The sequence below is a fragment of the Apium graveolens genome, chromosome 2 (assembly GCF_009905375.1).
Source record: "Apium graveolens cultivar Ventura chromosome 2, ASM990537v1, whole genome shotgun sequence".
Taxonomy (NCBI): Eukaryota; Viridiplantae; Streptophyta; class Magnoliopsida; order Apiales; family Apiaceae; genus Apium; species Apium graveolens.
The window spans coordinates 98,441,942-98,448,593 of record NC_133648.1 but is presented as its reverse complement, the minus strand read 5'-3'; positions in this window follow the sequence as shown (position 1 = coordinate 98,448,593).

Here is a 6,652-nt window from a genome sequence, read left to right as displayed (position 1 = left end):
GTAGAAATATTCGCAACCAAATCACTTTTCTCAAAATCCAAAACATTTATAAATCCGATAATTGGATAAATAAAATCACTTGACTATTCTGAACATAGAATAGCAGAGGGTACTTGCATAAACAGAATCATTTAATTCAGCGATATGTAAAAATTTATCGATTCTAAACTGAGAATAGGGAAAGCAATACTTGCATGATACGATTCAAAATAAATATCACTTGAACAATAAGTGATGATAGAAATACTTGCCTTTGGGTTTTAGCAATTAGTCATACTAGCAAAGACGCATCTATTCTGACATTCTGCCTCAAAACATCACCATCTTTATTCAACTAATCATTTAGTCTGCTACTCATGCAGTGCTGCAACCCAAGATTCCATATTATTCAACTCTACTCTTCACCCATTCCATCTGGTCCTGATCGACTCGAGAGATCCGCATCTATAATTAAAATATACAGCTTTAATCGTTTAATCGATAATCAATCGACGAACTACGCGTCAAAAGCCTATCGTCTACCCATACGATAACCCACACATAAATATAACAGACAAACACAGGACTCTTGATCCACATATGCACATAATTCACATAGCATATAAGCACATAACTCATATATCACATAATTCATATCACATAAGACTCAGTTCATCATAAGGGTCGACTCGGTACGTTTAAAATGGAAATCGGGACAAAAATATGATTTATCGATCAAAATTCGACTCAGAATGATTCGTAAAACAAGCGACCTTTCGAAACAAAAGAATTTGGGTCTCGAAAGTATTTTTAATAGAAGCAGAATATTTTTCTGAGTCTATACGTGTTCGTTCCGTAATAAACGGATGAAAAGTTTATTTAATACGAATAAAATAAGAATAAGTTATTTAATAATATTTATCGAGCCTTGAAAATAATTTAAAATAATATTTTAAAGCTCGAAACTATTTTTCGGAATTTTTAAATCATAAGAAATAATTAACTCGAATTAAATAATCAATTAAAATTCATTAACTAAATAATTTGGATTTATTTTCGAATAAAAATAAAAATAATAATCTTCAGAACTAAAAATAGTATTTTCTTGGAAATCGGACAGCACCTCCTCTATTTCTCGGACTGCTAGTCGATATCATATCGACACAACCAACAACAATCAACACAATAATTTATATTTGCACCTATAAACACGCCAGAAATGAAAAACATGGCCAAAAGCGACTTCTACAAAAACTTCTAAAAATTATTAAATAAATATATAAACACTAACATGCTATAATATACACAAATACGAAGGCGGAATTTCGGAATCGTTACCCAAAATAAATTATGATCAACACGAAGAGAAAATCTGATGTCCGAAAAATATCTTCAAAAAAATCCGAAATTAATGGTCATAGACATATACACGCTGAGATGCCATGTGGAGTAATCAACCCCTTCAAACTACTTTTTCTATGCTACGAAAATAAATTAAAATCGAAAATATAACGGAAATATGCCCCACAAATTATCACCTCAAAATCTTGCAAAATATATACCTATGCGTAGGTATCGAAGCGCTGATCGTTTATATATATAATAATTGAAATTTGGATATACGGTTTGTAAGATATGAATTTTTGAAAATTAAAAGTATATAAACAGGGAGGGACAGAGAGACATAGAGAGAAGGGAGAGGGGAGTGGCGGTGGAACAGGAGGAAAGAAAATGAATAAGGGGGGTGGGGGTACGCCATGGTAGTTTATAGGATTTTATTCTTTTGTTTTTTTTTACAACACCAACACGTAGCACAGGGTTTCTGGTAGGGTGCCACGTGTCCTTTCTGTAATTACAAGCCTAATTTTGTCCCGAAATTTATGATTTAATGAGCAGACTTACGGGTAGAATTAACCCGAAAATTACCAAATATGTTTTAAAATTCTCAGAATATTTAAAAATTAATAACATAAAATTTTCATAATTTTTAAATCATTTTTGACTCGCTCGCTATACCCGCATTACACAATTTAAAGAACTGAGCTGCACTTGAAACAAATTCAGAAAATCGCGAAAATAGTCTTAAAATATTACAAATATTCTGAAGTTTATAAAAAAATAAATTTTGAAATTTTAAAACAATTTTTGAAATGCAATTTATACCCGCTTTTATCAATTAAACGAATCAACGCGCGGGTAAAATTAATCCCAAAAATTCCCAAAATAATTTTAAAATTCTCAGAATATTCCAAATTTAAATAAATATGAGTTTCATAGTTTTTGAAGAATTTTGGAATTAAATATGGATTTTACAAATAAATGAAATCGGAAAATCATACAGGGCTAAATAATTGATGAAATATTGATTTCTAAATTTTATAAAATCCCAAAAATAATTATTGTAATTATAAAGTCATAAAAATAATTTTTAAGATAATTTAAATATTTATGAAATTAAATTTTCAATAAAATCACTTTTAAAGACAAAAACAAAACGATACGACTCAGTAATTAATAATACAAATAATCCTCAATCACAACTGAGTCCCACACGATTAATATTACATATAACACATAGCAGACAAAATATCCATTCAATCCCTAATATTACTAAACGAAGTCAATTTACCGATATCAATAAAATCGGCTTTCAAATAACTTTTGAAAATAATACATTTAAGTGAATATTTTCAGAAATTAGTAAGGATCGATATAACACTTAACAATTAGCACATTACCATTTAATAACACCAACTCGTCAAACAGGAATAAAATATCCACCATTTTATTCCTTCCTCATCAGAAAATCACCTAAACATATTCAAATAATAGTAATAGTTCTGAAAAATATGGGATATCACATCGGAAGTGCTTTTCCTATCTATTTTGCATCCTGCAAAATCAGCATCTGATTATCCAATTAGCTTAAACTCTGAATCTCTAGGATACCATAATCCCAAATTTATGGTGCCTTTGAGATACTTAAAAATTCTTTTCACAGCTAATAGATGAGGTTCTCTTGGGTCAGCTTGGAACCTTGCACAGAGATAGGTAGCATACATGATATTACGTCTACTAGCAGTCAGATATAGGGGTGTGCCAATAATACCTCTGTAGTTAGTTATATCTACTGAAGAACCAGTATTTAAATCTAACTTGGTTGTAGTGGCCATGGGAGTTGATGCAGTTGAGCAGTCTTGCATTCCAAATCTTTTGAGTAGATTTCTGGTGTATTTGGATTGATTTATGAAGATTCCTTCATTAGTCTGTTTAACTTGTAACCCCAGAAAATAACTCAATTCTCCCATCATACTCATTTGATACCTGGACTGCATTAGATTTGCAAATCTCTCACAAAGTTTATCAATAGTAAATCCAATAATGATATCATCAACATATATATATACTAATAACAAGTCCTTACCATGGAATTTATGAAAGAGATTTTTATCAATTGTACCTCTTGTGAAACCACACTCTAGCAGAAATAGAGCGAGTGTTTCATACCAGGCGCTTGGAGCTTGATTCAGTCCATAGAGTGCTTTATCCAGTAAGTAGACATGATCTGGATACCTTGGACCAATAAACCCTGGAGGTTGTTCAACATAAACTTCCTCTTCGAGTTCTCCATTTAAGAATGCACTCTTCACATCCATTTGGAACACCTTAAACTTCTTATAGGCAGCATAGGCAAAAAAGATTCTTATTGCCTCTAGCCTTGCAACTGGAGCATATGTCTCATCATAATCAATGCCTTCTTGTTATGAGTAACCCTTTGCAACCAGTCTTACTTTATTCCTTGTAACAATGCCCTCACTGTCAGTTTTATTTCTGAACCCCACTTTGTGCCAACTATACATTTATTATTTGGTCTTGGCACAAGAGTCCAGACTTTGTTCCTTTCAAAATCATTGAACTCTTCTTGCATTGCTGTGACCCAGTTAGCATCTTTCAGAGCTTCTTCAACCTCCTTAGGTTCAGTTTGAGATAGAAAAGAATGGTATATACATTCATTCTGAGTGGCTTCTCTTGTTCTTACACCACTGTCAGGGTTTCCAACGATTAAGTCAGGTGTGTGTGACTTAGACCATTTTCTTGCAGATGGAAGTTGACTCCTTGAAGACGAACTTCCCCTTTGATTCATGAACTCTCTGTTATTTATTTGATTAGTACCACTATTGTTTTATGATGCTCCCCCTAAATCAGTGTTCCCATTGTTATCAGTATTTGACTCATCAGAATTTGAAGAAGATAAGTCTGATGATCTTTCTACTGATGTCTCTTGAGATGAATCACTTGTTGTAGTCTCTGGATTTGAATCATGTTGCTCCCCCTCAGCATATGCTTCAGTGTTAGAAGTATTTCCACTATTTTTTGGAACCTCAGAACTTTGAGTAATATCAGGACTTACTGTATCAGAGTCAGGATTTAAAAATTCAGCATATGGTACTTCATTTTTAAATCTCAACTTGTCATGGTCATCTGCATCTTCTAAACCTGTTATCTTCTTGTCATCAAAAGATACATGTATAGATTCCATGACTGTTCTTGTTCTCAGATTGTAAACTCTGAAGGCTTTTGTGGTCAACGGATAACCCACAAATATTCCTTCATCAGCTTTTAGATCAAACTTGGTTAGCTGCTATGGATGAGTTTTGAGAACAAAACACTTAGAACCAAAAATATGAAAGAACTTTAAATTTGGCTTCTTTCCCTTTACCATCTCAAATGGTGTTTTTCCATGCTTGTTGATCAATGTTGCATTTTTTGTAAAGCAAGCAGTTTGCACAGCCTCAGCCCAGAAGTAAGTAGGCAATCTTGCTTCCTCTAGTATGGTTCTTGCAGCTTCTATCAGAGTTCTATTCTTTCTTTCAACAACTTCATTTTGTTGTGGAGTTCCAGGAGTAGAAAACTCTTGTTTTATCCCCTTGAGTTTGCAGAACTATTCCATAGAGCTATTTTTGAATTCAGTTCCATTATCACTTCTGATGATCTTCATTTTGTATGTTGATCCTTTTTCTAGCTCCCTCACATGATCAAAAAGAATGGATGGAGATTCATCCTTGGTGTGCAAAAAATACATCCATGTGTATCTTGTATATTCATCAATAATTACGAATGCATACCTCTTCTTGGCAATTGACATAACATTCAATGGACCAAAGAGATCAACATGAAGTAGATGATATTGTTCAAGAATTGAGGATTCATTTTTACTATTGAAAGATGTTTTCCTTTTCTTGGCTTTCTGGCATGAGTCACATAAGCCATCAGGAGTAAAAATTGCATTGGGCAGTCCTCTCACAAGATCTTTCCTTACTAGTTCATTAATATTATTGAAGTTGAGGTAAGAAAGTCTTTTATGCCAGTTCCAGCTATCTTCCACAGATGCTCTACTCAGTAGACAAACTTTTGAAATATCAATACTTGCGGAGACCCTGGCTTTATATAAACTACCATGTCTTACACCAGTCAATACAATCTTGCCATCATACTTGTTGACAATTTCACAATGCTCCTCATAGAAGTTGACATGGTAACCTCTGTCACAGATTTGACTCACACTAATCAGATTATGCTTTGAGTCCTGCAACTAGAGCAACATTTTAATTGATGACATTTCCAACTTTAATTTTTCCATATCCCAAAATTTTTCTTAAGTTTCCATCTCCATAAGAAACTCTTGGGCCAACCTTCTCCTCAAATTCTGATAGTAGGGATTTATAACCAGTCATATGTCCTGAGCATCCACTGTCCCAGACTAGAGTATTCCTCCTATCACCCTGCAATCAGTAATTTGAATCAGTTAGTGTTTTTAAGGACCTAGACTTGTTTCGATCCTTTGGCCTTTTTAAATTTGTTAACATATGCAGCAGGAGACTTTTTATCAGAGTTTATGTTAACATCCTTACTATCAGTATTTATACATGCAGAAATAGATTTTTCTTTAATTAAAGAAGGTTTCCGTTTATAATAGTCATAATACAAACTGTGATACTCTTTACATGTATAAATAGAATTCCAAACACTTCCACAATGAAAACAAGGACTCTGCGAATCTTACTATTTTATTCTTAAACTCTGATTTGGAAGAAACAGTATTATCTTTTTATTTTTCATGCAAGAGTTAGCAAGATGATTGGTTCTACCACAATTTCAACAGGTCTTTCTAGGTGCATTAGAAGGGGTTACATAATTTCCATTCTTATTAACACCTACCTTGCCAATCCTATTTTCCTAGACCTTTTCCTCTTGTCTTTCATGTGTATATTCTTCAGCTTTTGCTTAAGCGGTTTCTGAGTCATTGAACCAATATTTACTGAATTTGTGTGAACGTGTTCACTCTTATCAATAATTAAGTTTGATCTAGGTGCTGAGGTTGTACCTTCTGAAAGAGATGTGTCCTAAGTCCAATCATGTATGATGATGTAGGAATAACTTTTATGTAATCTGTTTTGATTTCATTGATATTAATAAAAAACTTATTTTGGTTTTATTGCGGGTTTTATCTATTTAAGTGTTTAAATAAGATATACCATAGTTTAGAGTAAAGCTTTTTATGGATTATGATGAGATCATAATAATGAGACCTAAAAGATGATAACTCTAAACTTAAATATTTCCTGGTCATAGGATTACTAACTGGTAATTAGTAATCCACAAAGATCGGTAC